At 41.8% G+C, this 20794-nt stretch overlaps 1 pseudogene; it reads right to left on the bottom strand.

The window, feature by feature from the left end:
* Nucleotides 1-10543: 10543 nt before the first annotated feature.
* On the bottom strand, nt 10544-11160 carry LOC130139087 (probable L-type lectin-domain containing receptor kinase S.5; annotated as a pseudogene).
* Between the last annotated feature and the right edge of the window lie 9634 nt (nt 11161-20794).

Raw genomic sequence — 20794 nt, 5'->3', positions numbered from 1 at the left:
ATATGGAGATCGGTGTTGCGCCTGATGCGTTTACGCGGGCTAGACCTGATGCGTTTACGCGGGTCGAACCTGATGCGTTTTACGCGGGTCGGAAGTGAATAATTGGAAAGTTGGCACGTGTGCAAGTGTGCAAGTGTGCATTGAATTGTGCAAGCATAAGCATGACATTGGCAAGTGTGCGAAAAGTTCATAACGAGTGCAAACATGTGTGTGGCATGTGACAGTGGCCAATTGACATGTGTATGTACATTGTGGGGCATAGTATTATTTTATTTTGTGCCTAACCTGCAGGGTCACTATATGCTTGATTTGGGCCCGAGGGCCTAAGTCGTGTGATTGATCAACTGTGTGTTTAGTTGATTCTTGTCCGGGAGGTGCATGTTAGCCTAGTTTCGGATTAGGGGGCCTACTCGCTGAGATTTATTCTCATTGTTGTTTAAACCCCACTTTTCAGACCCCCGACCTTGAGATGGTGGATGCGTCACTTCGTTTTGGGATCCTGGACCGGATAGATCTTTCGGTGACCGAGTACCCCGGTTGGAATGGGGAAGTATATGTTAGTGGCTGTTGACCCACATTTTGGTTGGTGTATATTGTCTAGCAATGGATATTGTAAATCCCGGTTATTAATGCAAGTTGTATTTATCTTACTCATTGCTACCCTTGGTTATGTGATTTTATATTGTACGGGTGTTTGTTACTTCCGCTGTGTATTGTTCTCTGTTGTTTGGGTTTTGGGTCGGCGACGCGTCCTGGGACGTCGCACTTGAATAGACCTCGGAGGGATGATCGCGCGCTCGTAGTGTTCGATGCGTGACAATATTATATTAAATAATAATAAAAAAGCCCCGCAAGGGCGAGGAGCCCTCGCCGGCCGTTAACCATGCCACCGCCGGGAAGGGCGGTGGTGGTAAACATGGTCGTCGAGGCGGATCCGACGAGGCGAGACCTCGCCGTCGCGACCCAGGCGACGGCGAGGTCCGGCCTCGACCCGTGCGACGGTGAGGTCTGGCCTCGCCTTTGTTGGGCGAGGCGAGACCTCGCCGTCGCCCGAGTCGCGACGGCAGGCGCGGCCTCACCTTCGCTTGGCAAGGCAAGACCTCGCCGTCGCGACCCGGCGACGGCGAGGTCCGGCCTCACCTTGCCGGGCGAGGCGAGGCCGACCTCGCCGTCGCCCGGGTCGCGACGGCGAGGCGCGGCATCGCTTCCGGGGCGAGGCGAGACCTCGCCGTCGCGACCCGTGCGACGGCGAGGTCTCGCCGCCTTGCTCGGCAAGGCGAGGTCGCGCCGTCGTACTTGACCCGGCGACGGCGAGGTCGGCCTCGCCTCGCCCAAAGAAAGGCGAGGCTGCCTCGCCGTTGCTCGGGTCGCGACGGCGAGGTCTCGCCGCGCGAATCCGGCCCTTGCCGCCACGCGCCCACCACCGTCGGCCCTTCCCTGGCGGTGGTGGCTTAGCGCGGCAGCCGCGAAGGCTCCTCGCTTATCGCAACCTTTTTTTTTTAATTATTATTATTTTTCTAAAAATTCGAAAAAAAGCCACATAATTTTTCCGTGTACAAGTCAGACCATTTTTGTTTAATATAAATGCCAAGTCGGGGCTTTTTGGTCTGGAATTTTGACCGGAGTCACTAAAGTGATCTATTTTTTCTCCGACTTGACACCAAAGTGATCGCCCGTACAAAAGTTATGCCACTTCTTGTGTATTTTTGCCCATCTTTCTATTAGGTGAACTAATGGAAATGACTGCTGCGGCCATCAATGTTACTGATTGACTTTTAAGGGTACGAACCAACATCTGATGTGTCGAATTCGCTAGTCCAAATGCTTTTATCTCCTCCATTGAAGGGCCCGCAAGATGTACATCACAATTTTTTTTTTCCTTTTTCCTTCTTTTTCTCCTCCTTCCTTCCTCCTTATCCACGTTACTCCACCATCGCCATCTGCACTTGCCCACGTCCTTCACCATACATCATCCCCCCGTGAACGCTCGTGCTCCATAGCTTCGCCATTCTGGCCGCCATGGTTGACCCGCCATCTACCACGACCATCTCACACCGCCCAGCCTTCTCTCTCTCCAACTCTTACTTGAGGCAGCACGGCCTCGGACTTGAGTTGACTGTCTTGGATTTGAGGCCACGGCGAGCTCAGGTGTGAGGCCGCGGCGGTCACGACCTCAAACCTGAGGCCATGCTGCCTTAGATCTCATGGTGCGTGGCGCAGACTAGGGCCGATGGACGGGAGAGTGAGAGGGTCGTGATGGACAACGCAGCATGGTAGTGATAGATGGAGGGTGACGGGGGACCGCAGCGGCATTGATAAAAAGAAATTTATATTATCAAAATTCCCAGCCATTTTCACACGGAATAGAAAACTCGCTCAAATAATTTTCGGAGATCATTATTGCAACTCAGAGAGAGATACTTAATTGCAAATGAGTCTTCATTTCGTTTTAGAGTTTCACGAGATCTAATACAAGATAAGTCTGTTTCTTATTATTAAACATGGGGGGATGATCCTCCTCAAGGGTGCGAAGCGACGCTTGAAGCGGATGATAATCTCTCTCTCGACTTCTTTTTTTAGACATGTTTTCTTAACTTTACTATTTTTATTTAATCGATTGAAAGTGGATTTATTACAGACACACTAAAACCCATCTTTTTGAGGTTTTTTTTTATCTTTGGAGCCGAGTATGACCTAAAGTTGAAAGTTGGGGTGACCAAATGTAACCCGCTTCAATAGATTTGAGTTAAAATATGAGTTTGTGATCCATTTTGACATTCATTCTCTTGATTTAGATATGACTGAGCCTGTATTTAAATCATAACATCGCCTACTTAAAAGTAACACCAAGAGGGTACACATGTCATCCGATTGATGGAGCCTTAGCTGATGAAAAAGATTATATTCTGGTAGTTTTAGATTCTATTTAGTTTTTATGGAAATATGGAAGGCTAATTAGCTCTTTCGACTAACTTAGATTATTAAAATACATGAGACTTGCAATGGGATACATGTATCGGAACAAGATAATAAATGGGCAAAATTGTTTGGCTTTATTTCATGGTGATCTTTCACACATCAACCATTTTCTTCTCTTCATCTACTATCTTCTCTCTTTCAAATGGCAAAAGATACATTTTGTGGCTTGCAATAAGCGTGGACTCTAACAGTTGCCTCTAAAATGGCAGACCCACATATGCAAAACTCATCTACTTCACCTAAAGGGCAAATGCATGACGGATTATCTCAATTGGTGTTTACATCTCCCGTCACAAGTGCTCATCAATCCAGATTGAATGGGGTAAATGACGAAATACATGGCCAATAACCTAGCAGGAAGGTTAATTGAGACTTAATTACCTCATTCATTTTGGGTGGATGAACACTTGTAAAAGGAGATGATAACACATATTGAAATAACCATCCCACACTTGCTCTTTCGGTGAGGTTGGTAAGGTTTGCGTCCTAGGGTCTTGCATTTCAATCGAAAATGGTTAAATCTCTTGTTATCAGGTCACCAACTTCCTTGACCATCCAACACTACGTTAGCCTCCATACAGGGTTTTACGACTTTGCGGAGACTTGTGTTTTTTATAAACAGTCCCACGAGACTGGTCACTACGACCCACTCTGTGAGGAGGCACCCTTTCTCCCAAAGTTAAGGGACTATTTTGGCTTTTTGACCTCATATTGTCGGGTGGATCTAGAAAGATCCTCCTCCAAGCCATACATATGACTTTCACCAGGGCTGGGCGAAAGGTCAAGGAAGTTGATGATGTATGGGGGCTAACGCATGCCAAGTGCTGAAAGGTCAAGGAAGTTGATGATGAACTTTCCATACTAAGCTTTTGGTTTAGATATGACAAATCCTATATTCAAATCATAACGTCGCCTATTTAAAGTAATATTAGAGGGCCACACACGCCATCAAATTGATGCGGCCCTATCCAATGTATATGGATAGAGCATTGACGAGCATTCATGGTGATTAATCAACTTGAAAGATTTAGATATCCCGTGTTTCTCCATGGTAAATATTAACAACATACATACTTATTAGCATTTCAAGAAATGTATTGTCTGAGCTTGCAGAAGTAAGAGTCGATTCCTTTTTCTTGCATTGAAAAAGGAGTACATTTACATCTGGCAATAAGATGTCGTGGCTATCTTATATTATATTTAATGGGGATTATAACACCATAAGTGTCATAACTATCATATGTCGCTCACTTTAGTACCATAACTTTTTAATCGATCACGTGATTCGATGACTTTTAAAAAATGTTCATGACAACTTTCACGTTGGATTTTCTCGTACTTGGGGTGAAAGCTTTTTAAAAGTTATGGTACTCAAGTAATCGATTGAAAAATTATGGGATCAAAGTGAAAGTTGTATGAAAATTATAACATTCGGATGATTGATTGAAAAGCTATTGCGCAAAAGTGAGCATTGCACAAAATTTGTGTTACTTGTGGTGTCTGTATTCTATAATTAATTTGATCAGATTATTTCTTAATAATACCTCAAAAATTGCAAAAGCCATTCACCAATTGACGGAGTCTTAACTGATGTACATTGACAAGTGATTGGCATGCATTCATGGTGATTAATTTGACTGAAGGTTTATAAAACGTGTGCTATACGTTACTCCTAGGTAGATATTAACAACACGCCTACTTATTAGCATTTCAAGTAATGTATAAGTCTGACCTTGCAAAAGTAAGGGTTTGTTCCTTTTCTTGCATTGAAAAAGGAGTTATTTGCATTTTACAATAAGATGTCCTGGCTAAATGAATGAAATAATCAAGCCAAAATTAATCGTTTAGTTAATGTAATCAGGTTGTATTTAATGATGCCTCAAAAGAAGCAAAACCCATTCATGGAAGTTAGATACTCAAAATCTGGCATTTAAAGCTATAGAAAATGAGCATTTAATTTTTGGATTGGATATACATAAGAGATAAGGATCAATTAATGTCCTAAAACCTCACATTTGAATAGATACATCCATAAAATTGTTAGTCTCTTAATTCTTATCCTGCTTATAGTATGTGTAATTACACATCAACCAATTTGACATATAAGTTAATTGTTTACCTAAATACCATTGGTGCTAGCTTACATTTGTTAAATTTGATTGGAACTCTCTATTTTTCTTTATTACTGTAAAAGCAGAATTCTCCACTAATTATAGATTATTATATGTTGTTAAATCAATTAAAAGTTTCATTGCATCATTGCTGCATCAAAACTTGATCTCTCAATATTGAGATAATATTTAGCAAATGTCCACTTTTTTTTATTATAGCATTGTTACAATCGATTACAAAAAGCTAAGTTAAAAAAATCGGTATTAAATATACAAGTTCCATTTACATTAATTTTCTTCGTTAAATAGATTGTGGATAGACATTGCTTTCAAACACAGCTGGATTGAATTTGATTGACTTGATTATCAATATTTTAGGAAAAGAAAGGAACAAAAGTGCATTAATAATTTTTTTCAAATTTCACGGCAAAAGTACACCAGAAGTGCCATAACTTGTGTACGGCGATCACTTTGGTGCCATAATTTTTTTTCGAATCACTTTGGTACCAAGTCGGAGGAAAATAGATCACTTTAGTGACTCAGGCCAAAATTCCGGCCAAAAAGCTGACCTGGCATTTATATTAAAAAAATGGTCTAACTTGTACACGTGGAAATTATGTGGCTTTTTTTCGAATTTTTTAATTTTTAGAAAAATAATAATAATTAAAATAATTAAAAAAAAAAAAAAAAAAAGGTTGCAGGAAGAGCCGGGCTGCCGCGCACGCCGCCAAGCCACCGCCGCCGAGAAGGGCCGGCGGTGGCGGGCGCAGTGGTCGGCGAGGGCCGGATCCGGGCGAGGTCTCGCCGCCCGCCGAAGGCGAGGCCGTCTCGCCGTCGCGACCGAGGCGATGGCGAGGTCTCGCCGCCCGCTGAAGGCGAGGCCGCGCCTCGCCGTCGCCCGGGTCGCGACGGCGAGGGTCGCGGCTGCCCGGCCGTGGGCCGCGACCTCAACCACTGCGCCCACCACCGCCGGCCCTTCCCGACAAGCTAGTGGCTTGCTGCGCAGAGCATGCGCGAGGCTCCTCGTGCGCCGCCGCATGGGCTTTTTTATTTATTTAATTTATTTATTTAATATAATATAATATATATTTTTTAAAAAAAAAGTACACATCAGCGGGCTAAACGGCGTCGTTTTTTTATTTTTAATGCTGACTGGACCTTTCCAGCGAGACGTGTCAGCGCCACATCGGATTTCCGGTGAGCCACGTCAGCACTGGCACTAAAATGATCGTTTTTCAAAAAAGTTGATACCAAAGTGATTCGAAAAAAAGTTATGGCACCAAAGAGATCGTCGTACACAAGTTATAGCACTTCTAGTGTACTTTTTCCTAAAAAGATGACATTGCAATGATCTTAAAAAGTTTATGGACTACATCGCAAAAAAATTTCAAAAACTACATTGAGTAGTGAGAAAAAGGTAGGCACCTTTGGGATCGATCGATACCTCTAGATACAAACTGTCACGCCCGAATCCCAACAGGCTCACGACACCCCTTTGATGGTCGTATTGAACGCGACGTCCCAGGACGCGTCGCCGACCCAAACGAACTACGCAAGCGGAAGAGAAATAAAACAACCCAGACAAATAACAATGACAAATGGATAACACTTGCACAAACCAAGTAATTACATAACATACTCGGCATAACTTGCAGCATTCACAAATACACAACAACAACAACCCAGGCTGCTAACTTCAAACCACAATAGTCAAAAGAGGGCGGTGGTTTGTAAGCTTAACTCCTCTATAAAAAGGGGGCACACAAAATACGGGGTAACTTGACCCGTCCTCCATCCCCGAGATACGCCGGTGGCGTCTCTAATCAATCACGGTCGCGGATCTGAAAATGGTTATATAATAACCGTGAGAACGAGTTTCAATAAGCAACACCCTAAACCCCACGTAGGCCAATGCGTACCCAGACAAGTCTAACATGCAATCTAACCAATAACGTACAGAATTCACATAATCATACTTACCTCGCTCAAACCACACGTCACTCTGCATATTAATTAAACACCATAATGCAATAATAATCCAGAAAAATAACATCACCACTCAAACGCCATAACAACGCATATTCAATCAATTCAATCACACTCAATTCGCATGCGTGGCCGAGCAACTTTCCACGACCTCCCAGGTCCTTTCACACTGCCCGCGTTAACACGCCTCAGGCCAGCCCTCAGATCAAGCCGGGCTCCGTCCCTCACTGGACATTTCACACATTCACACGACCCGCGTCAACACGCCTCAAGTCAGCCCTCAGATCAAACCGGGCTCCGTCCTACGTAACCACGCCTCAGGACATTTTTCCTCTTCCAATGACCCGCGTAACCACGCCTCAGGTCTGCTCATGCCTTTCTCGCCACACCCGCGTAACCACGCCTCAGGTTGGCAGCCCTCCGATCAATCCGGGCTTTTCTCATGCACATGCACCACAACACAATTCGCCATTCTCACAAGTCGTACCATTCAAACTCAAGGCATGCTCACCACATCACAATTCGCCATTCAACACGTCGTACGAATCCAAATCACATCACAAGCCCATCACACTAGCCCACCATTCCGACATTCAAGCCGGCCACATACGAACATCAATCCACCCACGAATGCCACAACAAGCCAATCATTGACCCACCAACATTAGCCACTAATATGCACCCAAAACCATCCCAATTCCAAACACGAGCTAACCAATCCGACACTCAAGTCAGCCACAATCAATCATCAAATCACCCACAAACACTACGACAAGCCGACCATTGGACCCACCAAATTCAACCACAATTAAGCCCCCACAACTATCTCAGTTCACCCCACAATTTAACCATATTCAACCCACACAGTCCAGTATAGCAATTCAACCATAATAGCCCATAATTTACCCGGTCTAATCCCTAGACAAGTCTAAAAATACCCATAGCCCTAAGTAAGGATTAGGAAGTCACTTACCTAAGTTTGGCCCGGGAAAAATCCACACGGGCCCAAAATGGCCCGGGTGAACAGTGCTGGGATCGGCACGGGCGAAGGCGCGACGGGCGCGGGGCTCGGCCACGGCTCGGCACACGGCCCGGCGCTTGGCCACGGCTTAGGACACTAGGCCATGGGCAAGGACAGCAGCCTGGTGCTCGGCCACGGCCCGGGCAACGACGGGTACGGCTCAGGATGCTCGACAACGGGCTCGGCCACGGTCGGGCTGGCTGGCTGGTTGGCTGGCTGGCTGGCTGGCGAGCTGGTTGGCCGGCTGGCTAGCTGGCCGGCGGCGGCGATGAGCGGCGACGACGGCGGCGACGGGAGGACGGCGGCGCGCGGCGGGCTGGTCCCGGCGACTGGCTCGGCCAAGGCACGAGCAGTCCGGCCAAGGCAGCGGCGACGACGGCTCGGGGAAAGCTGGGTGGTGGCGGCGAGCTACGGCTACGGTGGTGGCGAGAGAGAGGGAGCTGGGGCGAACCGGCGACGTGGCAGCGTGTTGGTCTCGGCGGGCCGGCACGGCGACGCGGCGGTCGGGCGCGGCGAGCTCGAGCAGTGAGCTGAGCTCGAGCAGTGAGCTGGGCTCGCAGTGGCGATAGCGACGGACGGCGCGGCGACGGTCTGGCGCAGCGACGGTCGGGCGCGGCGACGATGGTGAGCTCGGCCAGGCGAGCGGCTGGGCTGGGGACGAGCTCGGGGCGAAGGAAAACAGGGGAAGGAGAAGGAGGGTGGGGGGCTTTCGTGGCGGTGACGGTGCGGCGGCTGGCTGGCGCGGCGAGCGGCGCGGGACGGACGAGCTCGGGCGGTCGGCGGTGACTGGTTGGGCAGCGACGAGCTCGGGCGAGCAGAAGCAGAAGCAGAACCAGTCGCGCAGAAGGGAAGACCAACAAAGAAGAAGAAGATAAGAAGAAGAAAGAGAAAGAAAAGATTAGAAAGGAAGATAGAGAAGGGGGGGGGGGGCAGTCTGCATGGCAGGGACGTGCGTGAGGGGACGTCGCACGGGGGTGGGTGGCGCGGCGCAGAGGAGAGAGAGAGAAAGTCAAAGTAATTATCGCGATCCAACGGTCACGATTCGAACCCAAAAATCAATCTAACGATCCACGAAAATCCTAATTAATAATTAGGAAAAAGGGCAAAAAGAAACTAACTAAAACACACTACGAGGGAGATCTACTAGTCCAAATTCACACCCGGTCCAAAATTTCACTCTGTCACTATTCCTGGCAATATTGACGCTGGCCATAATAATATCGACATCGTCCAATTAAATTCGTCACGAAACTCCGCGAAATTCGACATCCAAGTTCGGGCTCTAAATAACGGCCAAATTCGATCAAATGCGATTCTAGCGAAATCTCAATTTTAAAAACAAGAACCCAAGAGTGATCAGTTCCCGGGTAATATTTTACTATAAACACACTGACGAATTACACATTTTATAAATCCCAAAAAAATGGGTCGAAATTCGGAATGTCACACAAACACTCTAGGGGTTAATAGAGCTAGCAAGAAGGCTTTATTTTAAGGTCACTGTAATCTTTTGGTTCTTGATCAAGCGGAAAAGGCTTATTTTTGGTCTTCTTGTTTTGACATGGCTGGTATGTCTTCAATGGGATTGAGGAGGATGTCCCCATCTGGTGTGTGAAAGCTTAGCCTGGAATACAAAGAAAACAGAGAATTGAGTTGCGTGTGCTCTTTTCATGATAGTGACTGTTTTCCTTCATCATCCAGGGAATGAGAAGTCATTCGTTAATCTGTCTGTCGCAGAGGAGTATTGGTGTCTCGGTCTTGAACTACGGCAATGAGAAAGATGCTCAATCAGAGGCGGGCCTGTTGTCTTCTCTCCGTTCTGCGCATCTTTGGTCATCTCCCTGCTAGTGTGCAGTAAAAAGAAGTTTCAGAGAATTCAAATGCTTAAAATCTGAGAAGGCCCAAATGCAATTGCTTTAGCCAGAGATAATGTGAGTTCAAAGAAAGAATGCAAATGTGTTGAATGTAATATAAGTTCGTTCATTTTCAGGCACTAAAATGGCAAATACAAGCTGATGAATAGCACATATTTGCATGATCTACCGCTTTTCACATTTATCTACGGCGAATTTCTGTGATTGGAGTTATTTGGCTTTTGGCAATGGAGCAATCTAACTCCTCTTTAAAAGATGGAGGCATCACCGGCCAGATGAAAGCTGGCCTTTCCAGCGGCACAATTGGTGAAGCTACTTCCCCTGTCGGCACCTGCAAAACACTTCTCATGGAGGGCTTTACAGTGGGGATTTGGGTGGCAACAGGCCAACACCAATAAAAGCATGTCCTCGATTTTTCCGCCTCCAAATTCTGCACTCATCCTGGAATCTGCTGCACTTAAGATCCTCCCCCTCCTATGCAATTCCCGAACCTAGGACATAATATTAGTTTCCTGGTTCTGATCACCCAATTTTCTTCCGCAGAAAACTTCAAGCATGAGGACGCCAAATGATTAAATGTTTGCCTCCACGGTTGCCCTTCCGGTAAGAAAGCTTTGGGGAGCCATGTATCCTGGGGATCCAGCAATTTCTTTGGTTGAATGGTGCATCTACATGGTCCGTTGGATCGTGCGCACCAGCCCGAAGTTCCCAAGCCAAGCACTGAACTTTAAATCCATCATGATGTTGCTCGCTTTGATGTCCCAGTGAAGCACCCTCTTCTCGTGCCAATTGTGGAGATAATCTAGTGCTTAGCTATTCCACGTCTTATCTTGTACCTCATCTGCCAATTCAGGGTCGGTCCAATGGCTATTAACTTCTCATGGTAGCATATGTACTTATCTAGGCTACTATTTAGCATGCATTCATACACAAGGAGGAGGTTGCGGCACTAGTAGCACCATCCAATCAGTTTCACAAGATTCCGATGGAGGAGGCTGCCGACGGTCGTGATTTCAGGGAGGAATTCTTGCTTGCCTTGACGTGAATCCTGAGAAACCCTTTTGATGGCTACCTCTTTATCCACTTTGTGCCCTTTATAAACTGTTCCAAAGCCCCCCTGTCCTAGCTTATTCTTGAAGTTGCCCGTTGCTTTCTTGAGATCCTTGAACCGGATCTTCCGTGCGGTCATGGACAAGCCCTCGATCTGGTCTTCTATTCTTGGGAAGTATCTTCCACTAGACCCTTTTTGCCTTTGATTATCCTATTCAGGAGATAAATTAGAGCACACAACGCAAGTCCAATTGCAACTTTAATCCAAACCCATGTGGATCTTGTTTGATCGAGAAAATACTATTCACATCCAACCCCATGTGGTTATCGTCACCATCTTCTGCATAGCTCTTCAGGGTGTCAAATTCTATAGCTACAACCTGGTTCTGAGGGAGTCAGGTTGCGCTCGAGTTGACTATACCGAGCCATCTTCCGTTGCTGCTGTCTGGAAGACCCGTTTCTCCAGTTATAACGAAGGCAAGACCTTCACCACCCAGAACGGTCCACTGAGTTATACTGAGAACAAAGGTGGAATTTTAAGGTGCAGTGACTCGACTGTCCCTCCTTTTCTTCCGTAGCTTGAATGGGTCTTTGTACAATATGCGGCCAGACAAGTTTCAGATAGAAGCTACACTTGCATCTGGTGTCACTTGGAGGGCATTGAGAACTATATAGGAATTTTTCCTGATGAAATAGTCTCATCTGTTTCATTAAAAATAGGGCATTTGAACCTCAAGCATGTCGCTTGATCAAAAGTAGATACGAAGATGGTAACTACTAGCAATAGCGACTTGACTGAAGGAGTAATATAAATTCTTCGATGAAAAGACGAAACAGAAGTCAAAAAAGGTTTAAGAGTTGCTGATTGAGGAAGCAATTTTGAAGAGTGGAGAGATTTTTACACGGCCGGTGAGATATCCAAGATATTTAAAGTCAAGAAAATTTTGGTGAGGGATGACCACTCATAAGAATGGAAGGAACTTTGCGGTTCCAAGTTCTGTTCAACTCGTCTGCATTTTTATCATATTTTCCACTCTGAACTATCTCTTGCACGGATCACACATTTGGGTTTTTCAAACCTGATTAGTTATTTGTATATTTTTGTATGTATGTCTGTTGAAAGACCATGTCGAGTTACTATTATTCTATAAACCCAAATTGTAATAGTGCCAAAGTGACTCTCTGCTAACTAGTTCCATAATCTAGCCTGCTCGGTCAATTTAAAACGGTCAGTTCAGCAAGTGCGTGGTATTTAAAGACTACTAAACCCTACTTCAAGCTGAATAGGAATCTCTTAAATTGTAAATTTGACATCCTAATATCCTAATTCAATAAAACTTCAAAAATGTAATATTCAATTCCAAATAGGAGAAGGGAACTTAATAATATCTTATTGCACTCCAAACTCTTAAAAAAGACTCCTAACTTAATAAGGGAAAAACCTCTAATCAAGGCATACAATTAGTTCTTGATCTGTCTCTCGTTTTCAAATATCGTTGCCACATATCACCATCAAGGCTGTGTATATTATTTCGAATGTATACGTGGGCAACTGTTACTACTTCGATATGTTCTTTTTTTTTTTGGTCCTACAGTGTTGGAGCTGAAATTAGCTTTCACTCTTGCTTTTCAAATGTCTCTGTGATAAAGTGTGTCCTCATCATACATTAACTTGGTTCTCTTGGTAGTTCTCACATGATATTCCCATATGGCTGTCTTTTATGATCAGTATCCTAAGAGAATAGCCTATGATGCTGGTCTATGCCTCCATGCCAAGGTTAGCAAGGATATCCGCGACTCTGACTGGGCATGGTCTCGTACCGGAAGAGACCATCTGATGGATATTTAAGCTCCTGACCACCTAGCTGCGTTCTATGTCACAACAAATGAATCTCGGAAATGGTTCGTTTTCTAATGTGACCATTCCAGGCAAATATGGCAGCAGATACTTGAATAGAAGGAGATAAATGCCCCATCACGTTCTTGATTTTGTTATTTCGACTCATGTGCTCCTATATTGATGACAACAATTTAAAGAAAATCTCCCATGCCAATATACATTCTCAACAGAGATTATAAGTCACCAAAAACAAATGGAAAGAAGATATAGGCTTTAGTCCCGTTCCACTTTCTCTATACCGGCTGACAAACAAGGCTTAGCAATTCATAGTTCATATAATAAAAGTTTCGAAAACAGGCATCATCCAACAAGTCTGATGAATTGACTGATTTCAAAGAACCAAATCAGATATTAAAGAAGAAATATTTGAACATAAAGGATGTCGTTTTAGACTCTACATTGGAATTATGGATGCTTGGGCTGGGGCAAAGTGATGGTTATCTTTCTCAACTCATAAAGCAATCCTCCCCTCAAGCAGATTTGCCTGTTGTACGAGTCTCTTCATCACTAAATGCATCATTTTTGTTCTCTCTGCTTGACTTCAAGGAATTCTCCCGTTCATGTTTGCTTTCTATAAAGAAAACAGTTAAATAATTAGCAGATATAAGGAGCTCATTTTTGTCTTAAGTTGTAAGATTTGCTTCAAAGGAATAACCTTGTACCCCGATCCGCTAGAGAAGAAGTCCATGAGGTTGTTGTATGATTCCTCCAAAAAACACTTAACCTTGGTTTCTAGATCTGCCTTTTCAACGCTAGTATTGTCAACACTTCTGCTAGTTTCAGATTGAACATTCGAAAACTTCTCTGTGCTAGAGATCTTAAATAACTTGGATGGAGGAATTTCTCCTTTCTCACTTGAAGATATATTTCTCTTCAATAAACCTTTTGCTGCAGTAGCAGGACCTTGCTCCTAAATTGGCACTCAAATGAAATCACATACTATGCATTAAGAAAAAAATATCCAATTCGTGTTTTACTTTTTAGGGTTTTGATAACTCACATGTACAGAATGATTCCCAGATGTCTCCTTAGCAATGAAAGCCTCCATTATAAACTCGACGACCTCGACCATTGAGCGAAACATCCTACTTGATTGTCCTTGACGATAGAACTGCAAAGATAATAGATTTCGTTAGCTTCATTAGTATCGGATAAATTCCTAAAAGTCATGTTTAAAGCTAGTACCCATCGATTAGTGTATAAAAAAGTTTGAGTACACTTAATGATAACATAAGCAATAAAGTAAAATTAAGATTTTTTCGATCCTTTCAGCTGACAAACATTACTGGATAATTCAATTCATCTCCCTACAATGTCTTAAAGAAACAAAATCACTCGAATTTACACTACTTTTGAAACTTTGCTATTATTAAGGAAAGCAGAAGCAATAAAAGTTTTGAATATACAATTACCAAATCTAATTTTCCATTTGCACGTCGTCTGCATTCAATGTGCCACCCACGAAGCCTTTCTTCAAACGAAGATTGATGTTGGATCTGCAACCAATAGTTAGCAGCGGCATCACAAAAATGAAGGAATTATAAAGATTTCTAGATATATAAATTGAGATACCAATATGAAATTCAACATAAAAACATAAAGAAGAAATTCTAGAAACCACCTTGTTCAAGTCTATGCCAATTTCACAATCTGGGGGTAGTACGAAAGATACAGTCTTTTCCCCAACTAGTGTGCTTTTACCCCAGGTTTTGGCTTTGGCCGAAGAAGATGGATTTGACTTTGCCTAGGATTTAATCATTTGTCATTTATCGATCAATATACCCTTCAACTCAAAAAATGTTGTTCAAATCTTCACAATGCATATGTGAACAATGTACAAAAAATCATCGAAACAACATTACCTCAAAGTTCGAGGCATTCATCCCAACATAATTTTTGGGCAAACAATAAGATATCGGATCCGGATCAAGCACCTCATCTGAATTTGTTCTCAATTCTGAAGCAACTTCCTACAATCACAAATCATCAACAGTATACCTTATAATTCTTCCTACGATCACAAATCATCAGTAGTATTCCTTCTTATAAGAGAATGGACTATTTACGACTTATAGTCAGAGTCAAAGAATTAGGAACAAATCTCTAGTTATAACTTTTTACAAATGAAATCTAGTTGCGCACTTCATAAATACATCTAAGTTTATCATATATGCTTCAGGAATCAAGAAGAAGGAGTCATGTTCCTCGCAATGTTATACTGTGTAAATCTTTTCGTGAAGACATCCGCATTCAAAAACTAAGTATCAAACCCCATAAAAGAAGTGATTTTGAAAAAGTCATACTCTATAATAGTAAAATTTCATCTATGTCATGGTTTATCTCACGAAGTATCATAGAACAAAATAAACCTTACACAATATTTGTATACAAAAAAAGTTTCATAGAAAGTTAACTTACATTGACTATTGCTCTAAGTGATGCATGCACTTTATCACGTTGTCCTCATTGACCAAGAACGTCTGGCTTCTTTGAACCACATGCTTCATTCGATCCGATTAAAACACGAGAGTTGTCTGTAGTAGAGAGTGCCCGATTGACCTACAACAATGAAAGAGATAGAAAAGTACAAGACATGAGCAAAGAAATTATCGAAGCATATACAATTATATTCATCATTAAACCCTGCCCAACAATTTGCAACGGGACCAGATATGTGCTGCAAAATAGGATCTTCAACTATATTCATTCTATTACCCTAATATAGCATTATCATGTAATTGCACTTACGCATTTAGATATTTTTCTATATAATGGACTAAATTTCTATACACCGGATGAATAGATATCAATGCTTGAGGGTTTTTGGCTTTTTTTTTTTATCATGTCTAGGGTTGATGGTTTGAATGTATACATTATTAATGTGTACGGAACTCATTTCCTCTAACTCATATTGTTCCTTATACTGAACATTACACTTAATAGAGAACAATGAACTCTAGTAACACAATTAAAGGAAATATGAATATTAATAATGTTAACCATAACAGAATTAACGGTCTAATTGATTACAAAAGATAATAAAGGTTTAGCATTTCAAACAACTGTCATTAGAATTATTGTGCAACGAATAACAAGACAGACATAACGACTCATACATCGAACTATGCAGAGGGTAATACATTCAAACCAGCAACCCTAGAACATTATTATCTATTCTTCCGATGTATATTAGCAAAAAGTACCTATTGGCAATTTCAATTCTGTCATCCGCAAAATCATATATTTTGGTATACATACATTTAATAATACTACATACTCATAAAACAAATTGGACGCAAATAAGACATATAAACATATAGATACATATAAATGAAATTTGTTCTTTGTCAATAAAAGATTTAAGCATATTTCAAATATTTCATACATAATACATGTTGTATGGCAGCCAATTCAATTATAGACCTTTCAATTTTGTTAATTTATTCCTAAACTTTTAGGTGATTTGCCAATATAATCATTTTGGCTAATTTTAGCCAGAAATTGCTAACGTAGACACTAGCCATTCTACATGGCACGGCTAACGACTGACCTTGACGTGGACGATTATTGTAATATCTTGTAATTGTAAATGATCCATCATCTAGATCTGTGAATTGATTCTACAAACCAAATGAGATAGCTATAAAAATCCATTTTGATTTTTAATAGAGACTATATAAAAATGAGATAGCTAGAGAGCATTGAAATATCTTGTTCTTATATATCATCAATCATAATTTTGATTTTTTTTTGTTATAAAGATCCATTTCTTTGTATTTGAAACACGAATACATGGCCAATAACCTAGTACAAAGTTCGATCGAGACATACCTCATTCATTTTGGATTGATCTACACCTGTCTTTGGAGATGATACGCCAGATAATCCATTTTGGAATTGTTCTTGGGGTGATGTAGGTGGGGTTGGCACCTTAGGGTTTGCCATTTGAAAGAGAGAAGATAGTAGAAGAGAAGAAAATGGTCAATATTTTAAAGAACGCAGTTAAATAGATATTGGCTAAAGAGCATTGAAATATCTTGTTCTTATACATCATCAATCATCAATTTGATTTTTTTTTTGTTTTAAAGATCCATTTCTTTGTATTTGAAACACGAATACATGGCCAATAATCTAGTACAAAGTTCGATCGAGTCATACCTCATTCATTTTGGATTGATCTGCACCAGTCTTTGGAGATGATACCCCAGATAATCCAACTTGGAATTGTTCTTGGGGTGATGTAGGTGGGGTTAGCATCTTTGGGTTTGCCATTTGAAAGAGAGAAGATGGTCGATAAAGAGAAGAAAATGGTCAATATTTTAAAGAACGCAGTTAAATAGATATTGGCTAGTGAGTACTAAAATATCTTGTTCTTATACATCATCAATCATCAATTTGATTTTTTTTGTTATAAAGATTCATTCTTTGTATTTGAAACACGAATACATGGCCAATAACCTAGTACAAAGTTCGATCGAGTCATACCTCGTTCATTTTGGATTGATCTGTACCGGTCTTTGGAGATGATACCCTAGGTAATCCATCTTGGAATTGTTCTTGGGGTGATGTAGGTGGGGCTGGCATCTTTGGGTTTGCCATTTGAAAGAGAGATGATAGTAGATGAAGAGAAGGAAATGGTCAATATTTTGAAGAACGCAGTTAAATAGAGCCAAACAATTTTGCCTATTTATTATGTTGCACCGTACATCATTGCAAGTCTAATGTGATTTAATTACCTAAGTTGGCAGTCAAAAAGAGCTAATTAGCCTTCCATATTCCGATAAAAACTAAATTGAATCTAACCCTACTAAAATATAGCTTTTTTCCATAAATGTAAAGCCATTTTTAATCATTAAGTACAGTAACCTACCAAATGAGTTGGGGCAAGTGAAACTTGGAAAAACATATCGACTTTCTTGACTTTTACTTGATTTACGCAATATACAATTATTTGGAATTATTTAGGCGCTTTTACAGGGGAGAGAAAGCGAGAGTTCTAATGGAATTTTAGGAATGTAAACATTTAACTTACTGTCAAATGGGTTGGTGTGTGATTATAAATACTATATGCAGAATAAAATTTAAGAAATTACCAAATTTGTTGGATGTATATGGTCAGATGTAAAGAGGTTTCAGGAGATGCATTGATCCTTATCTCTTATGCATATCCAATTCAAAGCTTAAATGCTCATTAGACTAAAGAATTAAATGCCAGATTTTGCATATTTGGCTTCCGTGAATGGTTTTTGCTATTTATTGGCATCATTAAAACCGTAATCTGATCACATTACCTACAATGAACTATGAATTTAGCATCATTTCATTCATGTAGCCAGAACATTTTATTAGCAAATGAACTACAATTTCAGTGCAAGGAAAGGAACGGGAAAGTTGTCAAAAAAGTCCTAAACATATTGCAATTTTTCCTATTCAATCATAAACCTTTTAATTGTACCAATTGAGTCATAAACATTTTCACATTTTTCCAATTGAGTCCATCCGACAATTTTGGCCAGAAATCGCTAACGTGGATGCCAGCTATCTTACGTGGTACGACTAGTATTGACATAGACAATTTTTAATAATATTTTAATATTTTTTATTATTTTATTTTTATTTTTCCTTTTCTCTTTTCTTCTATTTTCCTTCTTTACTTTTTTCCCTTTTTTTCTTTTTTTCCTTTTCTCTTTTTTTCTTTTTTCCTTTTTCCCTTCACCGGGGCCTCGTTGATAGCCTGCAACCTCCGCCGGCCATAGGCTAGGGCCGCCCTCGCCAACCTTGACCAAGGGACGCTTGGGCCTAGGCTGGCGACAGTTTCCCTTGCCAACTTAAGCAAGGGCGACCCTCGCCATGGTCCGGCGAGCGAGGGCGACCCACGCCCGCCCAAGCAAGGACGACCCTCGCCTAACGCTGACAACCTTTGCCGGCCATCGACGAGGCCCAGCGATGGTCGACGAAGGGTAAAAGCGAAAAAGAAAAAAGAAGAGAAGAGAAAAGGAAAAAAAAAAAAAAAGAAAGAAAGAAAGGAAAAAGTAAAGAAGGAAAAGAAAAGAAAAAAGAAAAAAATTAATAAAATATTCTAAAATTATTTAAATATTATTTAAAAATTTCCATGTCAATGCCGGTTGTGCCACATAGGACGGTCAACGTCCACGTCAACGATTTTCAACCGAAATCAGCCAGATGAATTCAATTGGTAAAATGTAAAAAAGTTTATGATTCAATTGGGCAAAAGTACACCACAAGTGTCATAACTTGTGTACGGCGATCACTTTGGTGCCATAACTTTTTTTCGGATCACTTTGGTGCCAAGTCGAAGAAAAAGAAATCACTTTAGTGTCAATTTAGTCGGAAATCCGACGTGGCATTTTTTATTAATTTTTGACGTCAATGTGGCTCGCCGGAGGCTGAGTCAGCGTGTACAGTCAGCATTTTTAATTTTAAATAATTTTTTTTAGCGTGTACAGTCAGCATTTTTAATTTTAAATATTTTTTTTCCTTTTTTTTTTCTTCTTTCCTTTTTCTTTTCTTTTCTTTTTTTTCTTTTCTCCCCTCGCCGGCCGGTTGCCGGTGGCCGGCCGGCCACCGGCGAAGCCCGGGAAGGGCTGGGCGAGGGCGGCCTTGCCCATGGCCGGCGAGGGGCGGCCGACCTCGCCGGCGTCGGGCGAGGGCGGCCTCGCACAGTAGCCGGCGAGGTCTGCCGCCCCTCGCCGGCCATGGGCAAGGCCGCCCTCGCCCAACCCTTCCCGGGCTTCGCCGGTGGCCGGCCGGCCACCGGCAACCGGCCGACGAGGGGAGAAAAGAAAAAAAAGTAAAGAAAAGAAAAGAAAAAGGAAGAAGAAAAAAAAAAGGAAAAAAAATATTTAAAATTAAAAATGCTGACTGTACACGCTGAAAAAAATTATTTAAAATAAAAAATGCTGACTGTACACGCTGACTCAGCCTCCGGCGAGCCACGTCGGCGTCAAAAATTAATAAAAAATGCCACGTCGGATTTCCGGCCAAATTGGAACTAAAGTGATCTCTTTTCCTCCGATTTGGCACCAAAGTGATCCGAAAAAAAGTTATGGCACCAAAGTGATCGTTGTACACAAGTTATGGCACTTGTGGTGTACTTTTGCCGATTCAATTGGCACAACTAAAAAATTTAGGACTGAATTGGTGAAAGTACAATAAGGTAATAGGGGTGAGCTGCTATAGATTCCTTACAAGTTCCACCTGTAACCTAGAACCTACCCTCGGGTACAAGTTCCTCATTTTTTGGAACCTAGAACCTACCCTGTCACCGGTTCTAAGGTAGGTTCTAGGGTCTAACATATTTTTTTTATATTTTATTTTTAGTTAAACAAAATGAAAATGAACGCTACAATATCGAACCAACTTGTCAATTACCAAAGAGAATATAAAAGATTAGTTTTCCTGGCATTACGATTCAAATAAATACAATTAAAATGTGAAGTCATTGCGTGAATCGATACTAGGGGTGAGTGGTTTCATGTTTCGTATGGAACCTACCCATGAGAATAGGCTCCTCATTTTTTGAAATTTGGAACCTACCCTATCACAAGTTCTAGGTTGGTTCTAGGGTCTACCCATGTTCCACCACTTACTGCTTTGATCTACTAACCACAACTTATATTTAGACACACGAAGAATATAAACATTAACAAGTCATAAAATGAAAGCTCGGACTAGTGGTTTCAAATTATACACTCATCATCTAACGCCACGAAACACCACAAGATCACGTGAAGACATAGACCAAGAAAAAATACAAAAAACTTGTTTCGATTTCAAGTTCCAGGTTCCAAGTTCTAGATTCCAGGTTCCACCTAGAACCTGGAATCTATCCGTCGAAACAGATTTTCCAATT

The sequence above is a fragment of the Syzygium oleosum genome, unplaced genomic scaffold (genome assembly GCF_021117445.2).
Source record: "Syzygium oleosum isolate NSW1041296 unplaced genomic scaffold, Sole_v2.1 Sole_v2.10, whole genome shotgun sequence".
NCBI classification, from domain to species: domain Eukaryota; kingdom Viridiplantae; phylum Streptophyta; class Magnoliopsida; order Myrtales; family Myrtaceae; genus Syzygium; species Syzygium oleosum.
This window is presented reverse-complemented; position numbering and strand designations above follow the sequence as displayed.